The sequence below is a fragment of the Salmo salar genome, chromosome ssa13 (genome assembly GCF_905237065.1).
Source record: "Salmo salar chromosome ssa13, Ssal_v3.1, whole genome shotgun sequence".
Lineage (NCBI taxonomy): Eukaryota > Metazoa > Chordata > Actinopteri > Salmoniformes > Salmonidae > Salmo > Salmo salar.
The window spans coordinates 112,738,947-112,761,405 of record NC_059454.1 but is presented as its reverse complement, the minus strand read 5'-3'; the positions used below and the strand labels follow the sequence as shown (position 1 = coordinate 112,761,405).

Genomic DNA, 22,459 nt, shown 5'->3' with positions numbered 1-22,459 from the left:
GTGGAGGAGGCATAATGGTCCGGGGCTGTTTTTCGTTTCGGGCCCCTTAGTTCCAGTGAAGAGGATTCTTAACGCTACAAGACATTCTAGACGATTCTGTGACTCCAAATTTGTGTTAACAGTTTGGGGAAGGCCATTTCCTGTTTCAGCATGACAATGGCCCCGTGCACATAGCAAGGTCCATACAAAAACGGTTTGTCGAGATCGATGTAGAAGAACTTGACTCTGCCTGCACGGAGCCTTGACCTCAACCCCATCGGAATTAATTGGAACACTGACTGCAAGCCAGGCCTAATCACCCAACATCAGTGCCCGACCTCACTAATGCTCTTCTGGCTGAATTAGGGCTGTAGCAGTCATACAATTTATTCAGCCGGTGATTGTCAAGAAAATAACTGCCGGTCTCACGGTAATTGACCGTTAATTAACCTAAACACATTTATCATCTCCTGGCTTCCACAGATAGCCTAAAAGCTACTGATGCAGACCTTCGAAACATCTATATTTGAAAAAAGTCTAATAAATCCATATAATATAGCCTACACCATCACAATAAATCCATTATATTTTTTAGACCTGTCTAAAGAAACATGATATGAAGGAAATGTTGTCTATTTCAGAAGAACAGAATAGCATACATCATCATCTAGCCGTAACAACTGAATAAAATACATCCCCCTTGGCGTTTTTCCTATTTTGTTGCGTTACAACCTGTAATTGAAATGGATTTTTATTTGGATTTCATGTAATGGACATACACAAAATAGTCCTAATTGGTGACGTGAAATGAAAGAAATTACTTGTTTAAAAAAAAAAATGCTAAAAATAGCCCATATTAACATATGTAGCCTTAGAAACAAGGTCCATGAAGTCAATAACTTGCTAGTAACAAATGACATTCATTCTCAGACTATCTCTGCAACTCACTTAGGTAATACCTTCGATGATACAGTGGTAGCAATACATGGTTATAACATCTACAGAAAAGACAGAAATGCCAACGGGGGAGTTGTTGCGGTCTATATTCAGAACCACATTCCTGTAAAGCTTAGAGACGATATCATGTTAAATACTGTTGAAGTAATATGGCTACAGGTTCATCTGCCTCACCTAAAGCCCATTCTGGTGAGAATCTGCTATAGACCACCAAGTGCTAACAGTCAGTATCTGGATAAAATGTGTGAAATGCTTGATAAAGTATGTGATATCAACAGATATTTTCTGGGTGATTGAAATATTGACTGGCTTTCATCCAGCTGCCTACTCAAGAAAACATTTCAAACTGTAACCAGTGCCTGCAACCTGATTCAGGTCATCAGTCAACCTACCAGGGTAGTTACAAACAGCACAGGAATGAAATCATCAATGTCACGTCCTGACCAGTAAAGGGTTTATTTGTTATTTTAGTTTGGGACGTTGCAGGGGGTGTTTTTTTAGAGTGTTTCGGGGTTTGTTGGTCTATGGTATTATGTAAGAGGGGTGTTTGTTTTATGTGTTCTGGTTTTTTTTGGTCTATGTTCTATGTTAGTGTATTCCTATGTTCTAGTCTATCTATTTCTATGTTTAGTTCATTGGATTGACCTTCAATTGGAGGCAACTGTTCCTCGTTGCCTCTGATTGAAGGTCCTATTGTATAGGGGGTGTTTTTGTAATGGGGTTTGTGGGTAGTTGTTTCCTGTTTAGTGTCTGTGCACCTGACAGGACTGTTTAGTGGCGTTTGTTTTGTTTTTTACGTGATTTGTTTGTTTTTCCTTCTTTTAAATTAATAAAGAAGATGAGTTTACACGTTCCCGCTGCACCTTGGTCCAATCCTTACGACGCCCGTTACAATCAACATGTATTGATCACATCTTTACTAACGCTGCGGATATGTGCTTTAAAGCAGTATCCAAATCCATAGGATGTAGTGATCACAATATAGCAGCCATATCTAGGAAAACCAAAGTTCCAAAGGCTGGGCCTAATATAGTGTATAAGAGGTCATGCAATACGTATTTGTAGTGATTCATATGTTATTAATGTAAAGAATATTTGTTGGTCTGTGGTGTGTAATGAGGAGCAACCAGACGCTGCAGTGGACACATTTATGAAACTACTTATTCCAGTTACTAATAAGCATGAACCCATTAAGAACATGACTGTAAAAACAGTTAAATCCCCTTGGATTGATGAGGAATTTAAAAATTGTTTGAGAGGGACGAGGCAAATTGTACGGCAAATAAGTCTGGCTGCCCAATCGATTGGGAAACGTAAGACATCAGGTGACTGAACTGAATAAAAAGAAAAATAAACTATACTATGAAGCAAAACTAAATTATATAAACAGTGATAGTAAAAAGCCTTCGATTAAATTAAGTTTTGGGGGGATAAAGCCAACTCGGCTCCTTCATTTATTGAATCAGATGGCTCATTCCTCACAAAGCCCACTGATATTGCAAATTACTTGAATGACTTTTTTATTGGCAAGACTAGCACACTTAGGGATGCCATGCCAGCAACAAACGCTGACACTACACATCCAAGTATATCGGACCAAATTATGAAAGACAAGAATTGTACTTTTGAATTCCGTTAAGTCAATGTGGAAGAGGTGAAAAATTGATTGATGTCTATGAACAATGACAAGCCACCAGGGTCTGACAACTTGGATGGAAAATTACTGAGGATAATAGCAGACGATGTTGCCACATCTTCAATTTAAGCCGACTATCTAGTGTGTTGCCCTCAGGCCTGGAGGGAAGCTAAAGTCATTCCGTTACCTAAGAATAGTAAAGCCCCCTTTACTGGCTCAAACAGCCGACCAATCAGCCTGTTACCAACCCTTAGTACACTTTGACCAGATACTGTCGAATGGCAGTCTCTTCTCACAGTAGACTGACTGGTAGACTGACTGGCAGGAGACAGTCTCTTCTCACAGTAGACTGACTGGCAGACTGACTGGCAGGAAGACAGTCTCTTCTCACAGTAGACTGACTGGTAGACTGACTGGCAGGAAGACAGTCTCTTCTCACAGTAGACTGACTGGCAGACTGACTGGCAGGAGACAGTCTCTTCTCACAGTAGACTGACTGGTAGACTGACTGGCAGGAGACAGTCTCTTCTCACAGTAGACTGACTGGTAGACTGACTGGCAGGAGACAGTCTCTTCTCACAGTAGACTGACTGGCAGACTGACTGGCAGGAGACAGTCTCTTCTCACAGTAGACTGACTGGTAGACTGACTGGCAGGAGACAGTCTCTTCTCACAGTGGACTGACTGGTAGACTGACTGGCAGGAAGACAGTCTCTTCTCACAGTAGACTGACTGGTAGACTGACTGGCAGGAGACAGTCTCTTCTCACAGTAGACTGACTGGCAGGAGACAGTCTCTTCTCACAGTAGACTGACTGGTAGACTGACTGGCAGGAGAGTTAGGCAGGAGACAGTCTCTTCTCACAGTAGACTGACTGGTAGACTGACTGGCAGGAAGACAGTCTCTTCTCACAGTAGACTGACTGGTAGACTGACTGGCAGGAAGACAGTCTCTTCTCACAGTAGACTGACTGGCAGACTGACTGGCAGGAAGACAGTCTCTTCTCACAGTAGACTGACTGGTAGACTGACTGGCAGGAGACAGTCTCTTCTCACAGTAGACTGACTGGCAGACTGACTGGCAGGAAGACAGTCTCTTCTCACAGTAGACTGACTGGCAGAAGGCGGTATCTTCTCACTGTAGATTGTGCAAAAGGTAAATGCACATTCTGTTTGCACTCCTTCTCTTCCAGGAGAAACATTACGTCATCTCTGAGCAATACAGCCGACTCAGCGCAGTAGAGGAAAGCTTTTTAACCCCTCAGCAGCAGATCTCAGGAATTACAAAGAATGTTGACTGTCTCAAATGATAGCGTATACCCTATTCCCGCTATAGTGCACAACTTTCGACTACAATAGGGCAGAGAGTGCTATTTGGAACTCAGTTGTTGAAACTCTGGACTCAACTGGGCCTCCAAATACAACAACTAATTATAACTTTTATTACAGCAGAGTCCCATTGTCTTTTACTCTGCATCTACACCACAATATAATACAAATACTAAAAACAAACCAACTCCCATTCCTGAGCATAGAGTTCCCCATCCCATCCCTCAACATAGAGGTCCCCATCCCATCCCTCAGCATAGAGGTCCCCATCCCATCCCTCAACATAGAGGTCCCCAATCAGCATAGAGGTCCCCATCCCATCCCTCAACATAGAGGTCCCCATCCCATCCCTCAACATAGAGGTCCCCATCCCATCCCTCAACATAGAGGTCCCCATCCCATCCCTCAACATAGAGGTCCCCATCCCATCCCTCAACATAGAGGTCCCCATATAGGGGTCCCCATCCCATCCCTCAACATGAGGGTCCCCAATCAGCATAGAGGTCCCCATCCCATCCCTCAACATAGAGGTCCCCATCCCATCCCTCAACATAGAGGTCCCCATCCCATCCCTCAACATAGAGGTCCCCAGTCAGCATAGAGGTCCCCATCCCATCCCTCAACATAGAGGTCCCCATCCCATCCCTCAACATAGAGGAAGAGGTCCCCATCCCATCCCTCAACATAGAGGTCCCCATCCCATCCCTCAACATAGAGGTCCCCATCCCATCCCTCAACATAGAGGTCCCCATCCCATCCCTCAGCATAGAGGTCCCCATCCCATCCCTCAACATAGAGGTCCCCAGTCAGCATAGAGGTCCCCATCCCATCCCTCAACATAGAGGTCCCCATCCCATCCCTCAACATAGAGGTCCCCATCCCATCCCTCAACATAGAGGTCCCCAATCAGCATAGAGGTCCCCATCCCATCCCTCAGCATAGAGGTCCCCATCCCATCCCTCAACATAGAGGTCCCCAGTCAGCATAGAGGTCCCCATCCCATCCCTCAACATAGAGGTCCCCATCCCATCCCTCAACATAGAGGTCCCCATCCCATCCCCTCAACATAGAGGTCCCCATCCCATCCCTCAACATAGAGGTCCCCATCCCATCCCTCAACATAGAGGTCCCCATCCCATCCCTCAACATAGAGGTCCCCAGTCAGCATAGAGGTCCCCATCCCATCCCTCAACATAGAGGTCCCCATTCCATCCCTCAACATAGAGGTCCCCATCCCATCCCTCAACATAGAGGTCCCCAGTCAGCATAGAGGTCCCCATCCCTCAGCATAGAGGTCCCCAGTCAACATAGAGGTCCCCAATCAACATAGAGGTCCCAAATCAACATAGAGGTCCCCAGTCAGCATAGAGGTCCCCAATCAGCATAGAGGTCCCCAGTCAGCATAGAGGTCCCCAGTCAGCATAGAGGTCCCCAATCAGCATAGAGGTCCCCAATCAGCATAGAGGTCCCCTAACAACATAGAGATCCCCAATCAGCATAGAGGTCCCCAATCAGCATAGAGGTCCCCAACAGCATAGAGGTCCCCAGTCAGCATAGAGGTCCCCAACAGCATAGAGGTCCCCAGTCAGCATAGAGGTCCCCAATCAGCATAGAGGTCCCCAGTCAGCATAGAGGTCCCCAATCAGCATAGAGGTCCCCAGACAGCATAGAGATCCCCAGTCAGCATAGAGGTCCCCAATCAACCATTTGAATTACCCAAGAGGCTCCATCTAGTCACAGGGAGCTCAGTAGATTGGATATCTGCTTTTGGTTTTTGGACCAGAGCGGATCTTCAGTTAGCCATCCCTGGGACCAGGTTTGGTCATTCGTCTAAAGTCTATTAATTATGTTGAGTACGGCTGAAGTTTATGTAAGATAGCTTCATAAATAAGAAGAGAGCAACGAATCCAATCTACGTGACATCAAAGAGGGCCGGCCTACTTTCTGGTACAGTGATGTGTACCAAACCGGTCGCTGTAATAAAGCATAGTATGCTATGGTAAACTGAGTCCAATGGTTTCAATACAACGGCATCTGCATTCATATAGACAATATCCCCGTAGTCTCTACAGTGGCAGCTGCATTCATATAGACAAGGTCTATAACCGGTAGGAATGTTGATTGAGTTTTCTGCTATTTAACGAAAGCTATGACCTATTTCTATAAATGAAACCCATTTTTAATTCTTAACTTCTTAACTAACTAACCAATATGCTTTTTAAAAGTTCTCTTTTCATCTATCCAGATGCTCAGATATTTATAAGCGGGGACACGATCAATGTGGGCACCATCCAATGTACATACGCCTAAATCATAAGATACATTTTAAATGTTCTGGAAAATAATACACTTGGTTTTATCTGCATTCAGCACCAATTTCAGTTCAACAAAGATTTTCTGCAATACATGGAGACCGTAGTTCAGAAAGAGCCTGGACAACAGTGTGACAAAAGCATACACAACAATGTCGGCGTGCAGGTTACATTTTTTATAGATTTTTTAAATATTTTTTTTACAGATAAATCAATATTGTTAATGTCAATAGTGAAAGGAACCAGACCAAGAATCAAACCTTAAGGGGCAACCCTTTGTTATGTCCAGAAAACCTGATTTAAATGATTTTCCGACCAGCTACGAAAGCCTCTGAATAAGTAATGAGTAGTCCGCAGTGTGGAAAGCCTTAGACAGGACAAATAAAAAGGTATTGTCCATACAATTAATAACATCATTTAAAACCAGAAAAGCAGCAGAGATGGTGCTGTGACCTGGTCTGAAACCTGATTGATGTGCTGTGACCTGGTCTGAAACCTGATTGATGTGCTGTGACCTGGTCTGAAACCTGATTGATGTGCTGTGACCTGGTCTGAAACCTGATTGATGTGCTGTGACCTGGTCTGAAACCTGATTGATGTGCTGTGACCTGGTCTGAAACCTGATTGATGTGCTGTGACCTGGTCTGAAACCTGATTGATGTGCTGTGACCGGGTCTGAAACCTGATTGATGTGCTGTGACCTGGTCTGAAACCTGTTTGATGTGCTGTGACCTGGTCTGAAACCTGATTGATGTGCTGTGACCTGGTCTGAAACCTGATTGATGTGCTGTGACCTGGTCTGAAACCTGATTGATGTGCTGTGACCTGGTCTGAAACCTGTTTGATGTGCTGTGACCTGGTCTGAAACCTGATTGATGTGCTGTGACCTGGTCTGAAACCTGTTTGATGTGCTGTGACCTGGTCTGAAACCTGTTTGATGTGCTGTGACCTGGTCTGAAACCTGATTGATGTGCTGTGACCTGGTCTGAAACCTGTTTGATGTGCTGTGACCTGGTCTGAAATCTGATTGATGGACATTTACAAAACATTTCATAGTTAAAAAAAGGTCTAAACTGAGTATTTATCCTAGATTCTAAAGTGTTATCGAGGCAAGAGAGTTTGGAAATGGGGTGATAATTTGTCCTAATATTTATATATTTCTTAATTCCATTATTTTACTTTTAGATTTTGTGAATTGTTAGATATTACTGCACTGATAGGAACACAAGCATTTCACTACACCCACAATAACATCTGCTTAATATGTGTATGTGACCAATCAAATTTGATTTGATTTGAATTAATTATGTCACAAGGGTCATCCCTCCAGACCCTAGGGATGGTACCAGAGGGAGGATATGGACCTTCTTCCAGACCCTAGGGATGGTACCAGAGAGATTATATGGGCCTTCTTCCAGACCCTAGGGATGGCACCAGAGAGATTATATGGACCTTCTTCCAGACCCTAGGGATGGCACCAGAGATAATTGTCAGGCTAAAAATATGTGTAAATGGTTCTGGAATCAGGGTAGCACCAAGCTGTAGTAAGTAAGGATCAAGTAAAGCTACCCACTGGTTTTCTAACATCAATCTTAGACATTTAGCACATCACAAGTACAACATTGTTTAAATGAAAACAAAAATTCACTAGTAGTTGACAGATTTTTCATCAAGCCAACTAGTGGCCGCTAGAAGGAGGAGCAGTCGGCTGACTGACCGTGATCAATTAAACCACCATTTATTTCAAATAAAAAACCAGCTGAGATAAAACACTGATTAAAATCATCCTTTTTCTCAGAAATGACACCAACATCTTACAGAACTTGCTTAGGCTGTAAAGGATCGGAATTTCCACACTTCAGTGCATTTACTGTTTTCCAAATTGAGATGGATCACCTGCAGAGGCAGATAAAAAGTACCTTGATTTAGCTTCAATTGAGATAGTACATTGGTTTCTCACTTGTCTGAAAAATTACCAAACAGTATCAAATTCAGTGTTCCTACGTTTTGGCCCAGGTCTGGTTTCACATCAGAATGGCTTAGTTCCTTAGAGAACCAAGGTTCTACTGTATCTATAATCCCACTAGTCTACAGTATCTATAATCCCACTAGTCTACAGTATGTGGTCTGTTCTACTGTATCTATAATCCCACTAGTCTACAGTATGTGGTCTGTTCTACTGTATTTATAATCCCACTAGTCTACAGTATGTGGTCTGTTCTACTGTATCTATAATCCCACTAGTCTACAGTATGTGGTCTGTTCTACTGTATCTATAATCCCACTAGTCTACAGTATGTGGTCTGTTCTACTATATCTATAATCCCACTAGTCTACAGTATCTATAATCCCACTAGTCTACAGTATCTTTAATCCCACTAGTCTACAGCATGTGGTCTGTTCTACTGTATCTATAATCCCACTAGTCTACAGTATGTGGTCTGTTCTACTGTATCTATAATCCCACTAGTCTACAGTATCTATAATCCCACTAGTCTACAGTATCTATAATCCCACTAGTCTACAGTATGTGTAATCCACTAGTCTACAGTATCTATAATCCCACTAGTCTACAGTATGTGGTCTGTTCTACTGTATTTATAATCATAGAAGTATCTATAATCCCACTAGTCTACAGTATGTGGTCTGTTCTACTGTATCTATAATCCCACTAGTCTACAGTATGTGGTCTGTTCTACTGTATCTATAATCCCACTAGTCTACAGTATGTGGTCTGTTCTACTGTATCTATAATCCCACTAGTCTACAGTATCTATAATCCCACTAGTCTACAGTATCTTACACTAGTCTACGTCTTTTGTATCTATAATCCCACTAGTCTACAGTATGTGGTCTGTTCTACTGTATCTATAATCCCACTAGTCTACAGTATGTGGTCTGTTCTACTGTATCTATAATCCCACTAGTCTACAGTATGTGGTCTGTTCTACTATATCTATAATCCCACTAGTCTACAGTATGTGGTCTGTTCTACTATATCTATAATCCCACTAGTCTACAGTAGTGTCTGTTCTACTGTATTTATAATCCCACTAGTCTACAGTAGGGTCTAGTTATAATCCCACTAGTCTACACTGTATCTATAATCCCACTAGTCTACAGTATGTGGTCTGTTCTACTGTATCTATAATCCCACTAGTCTACAGTATCTATAATCCCACTAGTCTACAGTATGTGGTCTGTTCTACTGTATCTATAATCCCACTAGTCTACAGTATCTATAATCCCACTAGTCTAGAGTATCTATAATACCACTAGTCTACAGTATCTATAATCCCACTAGTCTACAGTATCTATAATACCACTAGTCTACAGTATCTATAATCCCACTAGTCTACAGTATGTGGTCTGTTCTACTATATCTATAATCCCACTAGTCTACAGTATCTATAATCCCACTAGTCTACAGTATCTACAATCCCACTAGTCTACAGTATCTATAATCCCACTAGTCTACAGTATCTATAATCCCACTAGTCTACAGTATCTATAATCCCACTAGTCTACAGTATGTGGTCTGTTCTACTGTATCTATAATCCCACTAGTCTACAGTATGTGGTCTGTTCTACTGTATCTATAATCCCACTAGTCTACAGTATGTGGTCTGTTCTACTGTATCTATAATCCCACTAGTCTACAGTATCTATAATCCCACTAGTCTACAGAATGTGGTCTGTTCTACTGTATCTATAATCCCACTAGTCTACAGTATGTGGTCTGTTCTACTGTATCTATAATCCCACTAGTCTACAGTATGTGGTCTGTTCTACTGTATTTATAATCCCACTAGTCTACAGAATGTGGTCTGTTCTACTGTATCTATAATCCCACTAGTCTACAGCATGTGGTCTGTTCTACTGTATCTATAATCCCACTAGTCTACAGTATGTGGTCTGTTCTACTGTATCTATAATCCCACTAGTCTACAGTATGTGGTCTGTTCTACTGTATCTATAATCCCACTAGTCTACAGTATATTCCACTGGTCTAAGTAAATCTACAGTATCTATAATCCCACTAGTCTACAGTATGTGTAATACCACTGTTCTACAGTATCTATAATCCCACTAGTCTACAGTATGTGGTCTGTTCTACTATATCTATAATCCCACTAGTCTACAGTATTCTGGTCTACAGTATCAAATCCCACTAGTCTACAGTATCTATAATCCCACTAGTCTACAGTATCTATAATCCCACTAGTCTACAGTATCTATAATCCCACTAGCCTACAGTATGTGGTCTGTTCTACTGTATCTATAATCCCACTAGTCTACAGCATGTGGTCTGTTCTACTGTATCTATAATCCCACTAGTCTACAGCATGTGGTCTGTCCTACTGAGGTATACAGTATTCAGTCCCCTTGTGTCACGTTCTGCCCTGTATAAAGGGTTATTTGTTATTGTTGTTTGGTCAGGACGTGGCAGGGGTGTGTTTGTTTTGTTTTGTCAGGGTTTTTGGGTAGTGTTCTATGTTTTGTATTTCTATGTTCTATTTTCTAGTTATTCTATTTCTATGTTTAGTTTATTGTTTTTGACCTTCAATTGGAGGCAACTGTTCCTCGTTGACTCTAATTGAAGGTCCTATTTAGTAGGGGTGTTTTTCTATGGGTTTTTGTGGGTAGTTGTTTCTTGTTTAGCTGTGTGCCTGACAGGACTGTTTTCGTCGGTCTTTTTGTTCAGTGTTCATTTATTTAATAAAGAAGAAAACGACGGCCGTGACACCTTGACTTGTTCCTTAGTTTGTTACATTACAGCCTTATTCTAAAGTGGATTTTATTTTTTTATGTCTTGAGCAATCTACACAAAATACCCCATAATGACAGAAACACCTTCTTTATATAAGTATTCAGACCCTGCTATGAGACTCAAAATTTAGCTGAGGTGCATCCTGTTTCCAATGATCATCGTTGAGATGTTTCTAAAACTTCATTGGAGTCCATCGGTGTTAAATTCAACTGATTGGACATGATTGGAAAGGCACACACCTGGCTTTCCAGTGCAATGCAGAGCGAAAACCAAGCCATGAGGTAAAAGGAATTGTCCGAAGAGCTCCGAGACAGGATTGTGTCGAGGCACAAATCTGGGGAAGGGTACAAAAACATTGCTGCAGCATTGAAGGTCCTCAAGAACACAATGGCCTCCATCATTCTTAAATGGAAGAAGCTTGGAACCACCAAGACTCTTCCTAGAGCTGGCCGCCCGGCAAAACTGAGCAATCGGGGGAGAGGTGACCAAGAACTCAATGGTCATGTCTGACAGAGCTCTAGAGTTCCTCTATGGAGATGGGAGAACCTTCCAGAAGGACAACCATCTCTGCAGCACTCCACCAATCAGGCCTTTATGGTAGAGTGGCTAGAAGGAAGCCCCTCCTCAGTAAAAGGCACATGACAGCCCGCTTGGAGTTTACCAAAAGGCACCTAAAGACTCTCAGACCATGAGAAACAAGATTCTCTGGTCTGATGAAACCAAGATTGAACTCTTTGTCCTGAATGCCAAGCTTCATGTCTGGAGGAAACCCGGCACCATCCCTACGGTGAAGCATGGTGGTGGCAGCATAATGCTGAGGGAATATTTTTCAGCGGCAGGGACTGGGAGACTAGTCAGGATCGAGGCAAAGTAGAACGGAGCAAAGTACAGAGAGATCCTTGATGAAAACCTGCTCCAGAGCGCTCAGGACCTCAGACTGGGCCGAAGGTTCACTTTCCAACAGAACAACTATAAGAGCACAGGGCCCAGATACAGACACTGGAGGCAGATGGTTCAAGTCTCTGATATTTATTATAATCCAAGGGGCAGGCAAGAGAATGGTCTTGGACAGGCAAAAGATCATAACAAGGTCAGAGTCCAGGAGATACAGAGTGGCAGGCAGGCTCGAGGTCAGGGCAGGCAGTACGGTCATGCAGGTGGGTTCAGAGTCATGGCAGGCAAGGGTCAAACCCGGGAGGTACTAGCAAAAACAGAGAAAAGGAAAAAACAGGAGCACGGAAAAACACGCTGGTTGACTGACAAACAGGGAAAACAGGAATATATACCCAGGGACTACTGAGGAAAACAGGCGACACCTGGAGGTGGGGTGGAGACAATCACAAAGACAGGTGAAACAGATCAGGGCGTGACAGAACAACGACTCTAAACCCACAGCCAAGACAACGCAGGAGTGGCTTCGGGACAAGTCTCTGAATGTCCTTGAGTGGCCCAGCCAGAGCCCGGACTTGAACCCTAATCGAACATCTCTGGAGAGACCTGAAAATAGCTGTGCTGCGACGCTCCCCATCCAACCTGACAGAGCTTAAGAGGATCTGTAGAGAAGAATGGGAGAAACTCCCCAAATACAGGTGTGCCAAGCTTGTAGCGTCATACCCAAGAAGACTTGAGGCTGTAATCGCTGCCAAAGGTGCTTCAACAAAGTACTGAGTAAAGGGTCTGAATACTTATGTAAATGTGATATTTCAGTTTTGTATTTTTTATAAGTTAGCAAATATTTTTTTAAATATGTTTTTTCTTCGTCATTATAGGGTATTGTGTGTAGATTGATGAGGAGAAAAAAAACGATTTAATACATTTTATAATAAGGCTGTAACCTAACAAAATGTTGAAACAAATCAAAGGGTCTGAATACTTTCCGAATGCGCTGTAGGTTCAGAATGTGTGCATTAGTATTATGTTAAAACGTTTTTCTATTATATTCTGTTCGATAATGAACTATTGTTAGGCCTATATATTTACAGCAGGCTTACTGTAGGATCTACCTATCGCTGATAAAGGATTTATATAACATCTAACCAATGTTGACTGGCCCGCTCCTCCAATGCCCAGACACGAACACAGCACCGGGACCTGCCCCCCTAATCCCCCCTGCAGGAAACACCATGTCGGCCTCTTCCTTACTGACGCCCCGCTCCTCCAATGGGATCCTCTCTGGAACACCGCTGGCACCGTTTCACAACTCAACTTGTCCCGGAGTAGACTATCTGCAGTTCGGAAAGTAAAACTCGACAAAGTCAAAGTCATGGACCGCGAACACCCGAAAATGCCCTTTTAACTTTTGAAGATATTGAAGGTAAGTTGTTTTCTTTTTAAAACTATGTTCGCGAAAGTTATAAATTCAGACACAGAATATGAATTCGGGATGAGTCCGTTGAGCGTAACCATGAAAAAGGTTTCGTTCTGTAGCCTATCTAGGACTCAATACTACTTTCAGTATTTTCTACTACAACTACTGCAGGAAATGTCTTATGTTAAATGTTTAGATATGTCTGTAGATTTCATTTGATTGATTGCGAGAATAATTCATGTTTCAAGCTCCAGCCGATCCGTTATTGATGATGTTTCAGTAATGTTCTTTAATGTCTCCAATAAACAGCTAACAGCTAGTATTGCTCCATTTAAACTCAACTAAAGTTGCAAAGAAAGATTGAAAACAACATTTTATTGCAAAAAAAGGGATTCCAAATACATTGTTGTTGTTTTTTGTTTATCATAATTGGAACACTTTATAATAACTTTCATCAAAGCCAAAGTGTTTCTAGATGAATTTAAATGATTTAAAAATGTATAAGTTAGATACACATCTTACATTAACCAATACTATAAGGAAATGCCTATGAACGCTTATAAGTATTTATAAAAAGTTGAATAAAAGTTGCCCGTTTAAAAAAAATGTGCTACATCCAAAGAAGTGTTGCAACCTCACCTTTTACACTTGAGAATAGATCAGCCATGCAGATATTTAGTCTGTTGATCTGTAGTCCTAATTCTGACCATGTTTCTCTGAGCTACACTACCGTTCAAACGTTTGGGGTCATGAAAACATACATGAAATGAGTTGCAAAATGAATAGGAAATACAGTCAAGACGTTGACAAGGTTATAAAAAAAAGATTTTTAATTGAAATAATAATTGTGTCCTTCAAACTTTGCTTTCATCAAAAAATCATCCATTTGCAGCAGTTACAGCCTTGCAGACCTTCGGCATTCTAGTTGTCAATTTGTTGAGGTAATCTGAAGAGATTTCACTCCAATGCTTCCTGAAGCACCTCCCATAAATTGGATTGGCTTGATGGGCACTTCTTACGTACCATACGGTCAAGCTGCTCCCACAACAGCTCAATAGGGTTGAGATCCGGTGACTGTGCTGGCCACTCCATTATAGACAGAATACCAGCTGACTGCTTCTTCCCTAAATAGTTCTTGCATAGTTTGGAGCTGTCCTTTGGGTCATTGTCCTGTTGTAGGAGGCAGTTTGCTCTGTTCTGGGAAGGGAGTAGTACACATCGTTGTACGAGATCTTCAGTTGCTTGGAAATTTCTCACATGGAATAGCCTTCATTTCTCAGAACAAGAATAGACTGATGAGTTTCAGAAGAAAGTTCTTTATTTCTGGACATTTTGAGCCTGTAATCGAACCCACAAATGTTGATGCTCCAGATACTCAACTAGTCTAAAGGCCAGTTTTATTGCTTCTTTAATCAGGACAACAGTTTTCAGCTGTGCTAACATAATTGCAGAAGGGTTTTCTAATGATCAATTAGCCTTTTAAAATGATAAACTTGGATTAGCTAACACAACGTGTCATTGGAACACAGGAGTGATGGTTGCTGATAATGGGCCTCTGTAGATTTACCATTAAAAAATCTCCTGTTTTCAGCTACAATGATCATTTAAAACATTAACAACGTCGACACTGTATTGCTGATCAATTTGATGTTTTAATTTACAAAAAAATGGCTTTTTTTTCAAAAACAAGGACATTTCTAAGCGACCCCAATCTTTTGAACGGTAGTGTGTCTCTGAGCTGGGTGTCTCTGAGCTGGGTGTGTCTGAGCTGGGTGTGTCTGAGCTGGGTGTCTCTGAGCTGGGTGTGTCTGAGCTGGGTGTCTCTGAGCTGGGTGTGTCTGAGCTGGGTGTGTCTGAGCTGTGTGTCTCTGAGCTGTGTGTCTCTGAGCTGGGTGTCTCTGAGCTGGGTGTGTCTGAGCTGGGTGTCTCTGAGCTGTGTGTCTCTGAGCTGTGTGTCTCTGAGCTGTGTGTCTCTGAGCTGGGTGTCTCTGAGCTGTGTGTCTCTGAGCTGGGTGTGTCTGAGCTGTGTGTCTGAGCTGTGTGTCTCTGAGCTGTGTGTCTCTGAGCTGGGTGTCTCTGAGCTGTGTGTCTCTGAGCTGTGTGTCTCTGAGCTGGGTGTCTCTGAGCTGGGTGTCTCTGAGCTGTGTGTCTCTGAGCTGTGTGTCTCTGAGCTGGGTGTCTCTGAGCTGGGTGTGTCTGAGCTGTGTGTCTCTGAGCTGTGTGTCTCTGAGCTGGGTGTCTCTGAGCTGTGTGTCTCTGAGCTGGGTGTGTCTGAGCTGTGTGTGTCTGAGCTGTGTGTCTCTGAGCTGTGTGTCTTTGAGCTGTGTGTCTCTGAGCTGTGTGTCTCTGAGCTGGGTGTCTCTGAGCTGTGTGTCTCTGAGCTGGGTGTCTCTGAGCTGTGTGTCTCTGAGCTGTGTGTCTCTGAGCTGTGTGTGTCTGAGCTGGGTGTCTCTGAGCTGTGTGTCTCTGAGCTGGGTGTGTCTGAGCTGGGTGTGTCTGAGCTGTGTGTCTTTGAGCTGGGTGTCTCTGAGCTGTGTGTCTCTGAGCTGGGTGTGTCTGAGCTGTGTGTCTTTGAGCTGGGTGTCTCTGAGCTGTGTGTCTCTGAGCTGTGTGTCTCTGAGCTGTGTGTGTCTCTGAGCTGTGTGTGTCGGAGCTGTGTGTCTCTGAGCTGTGTGTCTCTGTCCATGGTTCTCCACAGTCCACCCTCTACTCCGCTTCACAGTCTTTTTCAATTCCTTTGTTCAGTCATAACTTCATCCAAAACATTGTCTCTTGATATCATGTTGATACTCAACAAACACACACAGAAAGGGGAAGAGATAACCTCAGTGCCTGTGTGGGTAACCAGTGTGGTCCTACTTGGGATTGTACCGTTGTACCCCCATCATGGGTATCATGTTGGAGTTGGTGTCATGAAAGAGTTGTATTATGTTGGAGTTGGATCATGTTGGAGTTGTATTATGTTGGAGTTGGTGTCATGATAGTGTTGTGTCATGATTGAGTTGTGTCATGACAGAGTTGTATTATGTTGGAGTTGTATCATGATAGAGTTGTGTCATGATAGAGTTGTGTCATGATAGAGTTGGTGTCATGATAGAGTTGTGTCATGATAGAGTTGTGTCATGATAGAGTTGTGTCATGATAGAGTTGTATTATGTTGGAGTTGTGTCATGATAGAGTTGTATTATGTTGGAGTTGGTGTCATGATAGAGTTGTATTATGTTGGAGTTGTGTCATGATAGAGTTGTATTATGTTGGAGTTGTGTCATGATAGAGTTGTATTATGTTGGAGTTGTGTCATGATAGAGTTGTATCACGATTTAGTTGTATTATGTTGGAGTTGTGTCATGATAGAGTTGTGTCATGATATAGTTGTGTCATGATAGTTGTATTATGTTGGATTTGTATTATGTTGGAGTTTTGTCATGATTGAGTTGTATTACGTTAGAGTTGGTGTAATGATAGAGTTGTGTCTTGATAGAGTTTTATAACGTTGGAGTTGTGTCTTGATAGAGTTGTATTATGTTGGAGTTGTGTCTTGATAGAGTTGTATTATGTTGGAGTTGTGTCTTGATAGAGTTGTATTATGTTGGAGTTGTGTCTTGATAGAGTTGTATTATGTTGGAGTTGTGTTATTGCCTGGTCTCTATACAAGCATTCAGAAAAACTAGACCAAAAGTCAACATCAAATCAACCGTATATCAAACACAGTTCAAATATGCTTAGATTGCGTTTGTCTGTCTATTTGAAAAAGCTGAGATTTGGATCGTCTTCCTATATTGCTTTGAAATAGACAGGATTCAGCATAAAACATGCTCTAGGTCTACTGTAGGTATTTGGTTCTTGTTTGCTAAGCATAATACATAAGTAGAGAAACATCTGTGGTGAGTGTTACTATGCATACCTTCGCTGTGTGGATCGTAGTTGGAGATCCTGTCAAAATACACTAGCTGGTATGAAGTCTAATATCACTGTGGGAAAAATTAATATAGTGTTTGAACCCTCTGTGAGTAAAATAGAAAACAAAATGATATACTGTAAAGAGGAGGATGGCTCGTTCATTCCTCCAGTCTGCAGAAGAGGAGGATGGCTCGGTCCTTCCTCCAGTCTGCAGAAGAGGAGGATGGCTCGGTCATTCCTCCAGTCTGCAGAAGAGGAGGATGGCTCGGTCATTCCTCCAGTCTGCAGAAGAGGAGGATGGCTCGGTCATTCCTCTAGTCTGCAGAAGAGGAGGATGGCTCGGTCATATCTCCAGTCTGCAGAATAGGAGGATGGCTCGGTCATTCCTCCAGTCTGCAGAAGAGGAGGATGGCTCGGTCATTCCTCCAGTCTGCAGAAGAGGAGGATGGCTCGGTCATTCCTCCAGTCTGCAGAAGAGGAGGATGGCTCGGTCATATCGGGGGGGGGGCAGGTAGCCTAGTGGTTGGAGCGTTGGACGAGTAACCGAAAGGTTGCAAGTTCAAATCCCCGAGCTGACAAGGTACAAATCTGTCGTTCTGCCCCTGAACAAGGCAGTTAACCCGCTGTTCCTAGGCCGTCATTGAAAATAAGAATTTGTTCTTAACTGACTTGTCTAGTTAAATAAAGGTTAAAAAAATTAAAAAAATCCTCCAGTCTGCAGAAAAGGAGGCCTCACTCTAAATAAAGGAGCTGGAATGGAATGATGACACTAACATATGTTTGCATCCCAAATGGCGCCCTATTCGCTATAGTGGCCTTCAGAACACTAACATATGTTTGCATCCCAAATGGCGTCCTATTTGCTTTTGTGGCCTTCAGAACACTAACACAGTACTGGAGAAATTCAGAACACAGTTATCTGAGAAACACAGTTCCAACATGAAACTGAGGAAGCTAGATGGAGACTTTTGAATTGTATCTGAACTGGACATGAAATGGCAGGCTGGAGTTATAAACTGGTGGTTAGCATTGTTGGAGTTCATGACTTTGTTTCCATACTGCTTTCGCCTCTCCCTTCTTCTACTCGCCTCTCTTCTCCCTCCCTACTTTCTATCCTTATAGTTGACTCTCATCTGCTGCCAGCTCTTAACTCCACATGATCTGTACACACTAATTTCTGCGCTCTTTGAAGCTGAGAGAGAGAGAGAGAGAGAGAGAGAGAGAGAGAGAGAGAGAGAGAGAGAGAGAGAGAGAGAGAGAGAGAGAGAGAGAGAGAGAGAGAGAGAGAGAGAGAGAGAGAGAGAGAGAGAGAGAGAGAGAGAGAGAGAGAGAGAGAGAGAGAGAGAGAGAGAGAGAGAGAGAGAGAGAGAGAGAGAGAGAGAGGCCAGCCCTTGCTCAGAGAGAGAGAGAGAGAGAGAGAGAGAGAGAGAGAGAGAGAGGCCAGCCCTTGCTCAGAGAGACAGAGAGAGAGAGAGAGAGAGAGAGAGAGAGAGAGAGAGACAGAGAGAGACAGAGAGAGACAGAGAGAGAGAGAGAGAGAGAGAGAGACAGAGAGAGAGAGAGACAGAGAGAGAGAGAGAGAGAGAGACAGAGAGAGACAGAGAGAGAGAGAGAGGCCAGCCCTTGCTCAGAGAGACAGAGAGAGAGAGAGAGAGAGAGAGAGAGAGAGACAGAGAGAGACAGAGAGAGACAGAGAGAGACAGAGAGAGAGAGAGAGAGAGAGAGAGAGAGAGACAGAGACAGAGAGAGAGAGAGACAGAGAGAGAGAGACAGAGAGAGACAGAGAGAGAGAGAGAGGCCAGCCCTTGCTCAGAGAGACAGAGAGAGAGAGAGAGAGAGAGAGAGAGAGAGAGAGAGAGAGAGAGACAGAGAGAGACAGAGAGAGAGAGAGAGAGAGAGAGAGAGAGAGAGAGAGAGAGAGAGAGGCCAGCCCTTGCTCAGAGAGAGAGAGAGAGAGAGAGAGGCCAGCCCTTGCTCAGAGAGAGAGAGAGAGAGAGAGAGGCCAGCCCTTGCTCAGAGAGAGAGAGAGAGAGAGAGAGGCCAGCCCTTGCTCAGAGACAGAGAGAGAGAGAGAGACAGAGAGAGAGAGAGAGAGAGAGAGAGAGAGAGAGAGAGAGAGCAGAGAGAGAGAGAGAGAGAGAGAGAGAGAGAGAGAGAGAGAGAGACAGAGAGAGAGAGAGAGAGAGAGAGAGAGAGAGAGAGAGGCCAGCCCTTGCTCAGAGAGACAGAGAGAGAGAGAGAGAGAGAGAGAGAGAGCGACAGAGAGAGAGAGAGAGAGAGAGAGGCCAGCCCTTGCTCAGAGAGAGAGAGAGAGAGAGAGAGGCCAGCCCTTGCTCAGAGAGAGAGAGAGAGAGAGAGAGAGAGGCCAGCCCTTGCTCGAGAGAGAGAGAGAGAGAGAGAGGCCAGCCCTTGCTCAGAGACAGAGAGAGAGAGAGAGACAGAGAGAGAGAGAGAGAGAGAGAGAGAGAGAGAGAGACAGAGAGAGAGAGAGAGAGAGAGAGAGAGAGAGAGAGAGAGACAGAGAGAGAGAGAGAGAGAGAGACAGAGAGAGAGAGAGAGGCCAGCCCTTGCTCAGAGAGACAGAGAGAGAGAGAGAGAGAGAGAGAGAGAGAGAGAGAGACAGAGAGAGACAGAGAGAGACAGAGAGAGAGACAGAGAGAGAGAGAGAGAGGCCAGCCCTTGCTCAGAGAGACAGAGAGAGAGAGAGAGAGAGAGGCCAGCCCTTGCTCAGAGAGACAGAGAGAGAGAGAGAGAGAGAGAGAGAGAGAGAGAGAGAGAGAGGCCAGCCCTTGCTCAGAGAGACAGAGAGACAGACAGAGAGAGAGAGGCCAGCCCTTGCTCAGAGAGAGAGAGAGAGAGAGAGAGGCCAGCCCTTGCTCAGAGAGAGAGAGAGAGAGAGAGAGAGGCCAGCCCTTGCTCAGAGAGAGAGAGAGAGAGAGAGAGGCCAGCCCTTGCTCAGAGAGAGAGAGAGAGAGAGAGAGGCCAGCCCTTGCTCAGAGAGACAGAGAGAGAGAGAGAGGCCAGCCCTTGCTCAGAGAGAGAGAGAGGCCAGCCCTTGCTCAGAGAGACAGAGAGAGAGAGAGAGAGGCCAGCCCTTGCTCAGAGAGACAGAGAGAGAGAGAGAGGCCAGCCCTTGCTCAGAGAGACAGAGAGAGAGAGAGAGGCCAGCCCTTGCTCAGAGAGAGAGAGAGAGAGAGACAGAGAGACAGAGAGAGAGAGAGAGAGAGAGAGGCCAGCCCTTGCTCAGAGAGAGAGAGAGAGAGAGACAGAGAGACAGAGAGAGAGAGAGAGAGAGAGAGAGAGGCCAGCCCTTGCTCAGAGAGACAGAGAGAGAGAGAGGCCAGCCCTTGCTCAGAGAGAGAGAGAGAGAGGCCAGCCCTTGCTCAGAGACAGAGAGAGAGAGAGAGGCCAGCCCTTGCTCAGAGACAGAGAGAGAGAGAGAGGCCAGCCCTTGCTCAGAGACAGAGAGAGAGAGAGAGGCCAGCCCTTGCTCAGAGACAGAGAGAGAGAGAGAGAGAGAGAGAGAGAGAGAGGCCAGCCCTTGCTCAGAGAGACAGAGAGAGAGGCCAGCCCTTGCTCAGAGAGACAGAGACTATGGTCTGGTTTCAGTGATGGGTTCTGTTGGCACAGAGGAACTACATCACTTTCTACTTCACTTCTCCGGGGTGGATCCTCTTCAGACAGACAACTCTCCCAACACATCACGAGGCAGACATGTCAGAACATCACAATTTCAAAAACACATTTTGAAGGCAAACCTTTGCATTGTTTTTTTTAGTAACGATAGTTGTTGCAAACTAGCCACTTGTGAAATGCGCTCATTAAAAATAACCTCTGATCTCCATCTTGCTAGCTACCATTTAGTATTTTATTCAAGCGTATAGACTAGTGACCCAGGCAGGGACGTTGTTCCTCTATGCCAAAAATAATTTTAACCAGACCCTAGTCAGTACTGTCGAGGGAGATGCAGAGAGAGAGAGACTCAGACTGACTCATTTCCAACATCAGTGCTGAGATAGGAGATGCAGAGAGAGAGAGACTCAGACTGACTCATTTCCAACATCAGTGCTGAGATAGGAGATGCAGAGAGAGAGAGAGAGAGAGAGACTCAGACTGACTCATTTCCAACATCAGTGCTGAGATAGGAGATGCAGAGAGAGAGAGAGAGAGAGACTCAGACTGACTCATTTCCAACATCAGTGCTGAGATAGGAGATGCAGAGAGAGAGAGACTCAGACTGACTCATTTCCAACATCAGTGCTGAGATAGGAGATGCAGAGAGAGAGAGAGACTCAGACTGACTCATTTCCAACATCAGTGCTGAGATAGGAGATGCAGAGAGAGAGAGAGAGTGAGACTCAGACTGACTCATTTCCAACATCAGTGCTGAGATAGGAGATGCAGAGAGAGAGAGAGAGAGAGAGACTCAGACTGACTCATTTCCAACATCAGTGCTGAGATAGGAGATGCAGAGAGAGAGAGAGAGAGTGAGACTCAGACTGACTCATTTCTAACATCAGTGCTGAGATAGGAGATGCAGAGAGAGAGAGAGAGAGACTCAGACTGACTCATTTCCAACATCAGTGCTGAGATAGGAGATGCAGAGAGAGAGAGAGACTCAGACTGACTCATTTCCAACATCAGTGCTGAGATAGGAGATGCAGAGAGAGAGAGAGAGAGAGAGAGACTCAGACTGACTCATTTCCAACATCAATGCTGAGATAGGAGATGCAGAGAGAGAGAGAGAGAGACTCAGACTGACTCATTTCCAACATCAGTGCTGAGATAGGAGATGCAGAGAGAGAGAGAGAGTGAGACTCAGACTGACTCATTTCCAACATCAGTGCTGAGATAGGAGGGTAAGTGGACCAGAGTCTGAAAGGTTTAATAACTGCTGACTCACAGGGCTGTGTCTCAAATGGTACCCTATTCCCTATTCCCTCTGGTCAAAAGTAGTACACTATGTAAGGAATAGGGACACGCTCTGTCCTCTGGTTGATATTCACAGAACGAAGGGTAATGAGAGGGTAAATATTTGGGTTTTATATACAGGTGGGTCTAATGCCTAGTAAACAAAGGTTACATAAAATAAAATTATCCTGGATGCTGATTGGATAAAATCGCTTTCCAGCCAGTGTATGTTCCAGAAGTTTAATGGCTTGTTCCATCTCACTGCGCATCCACTGTCTCATCAGCCCAGCCAGACAATGTATAAACTTGTAAAACTGTAAAAAGATTTTAGACATTATCTCCCATTTCTTTTAAACT

At 44.0% G+C, this 22,459-nt stretch overlaps 1 protein-coding gene across 1 annotated transcript in view; it reads left to right on the top strand.

The window, feature by feature from the left end:
• The first annotated feature begins 13,116 nt into the window (after positions 1 to 13,116).
• il11ra (interleukin 11 receptor subunit alpha) overlaps positions 13,117 to 22,459 on the top strand; it is a 97,330-nt gene continuing 87,987 nt past the window's right edge. The window contains exon 1 of the mRNA XM_014139063.2: positions 13,117 to 13,297. The gene's annotated coding sequence lies outside the window, so the exon portion shown is untranslated. The remainder of the gene's footprint in view (positions 13,298 to 22,459) is intronic.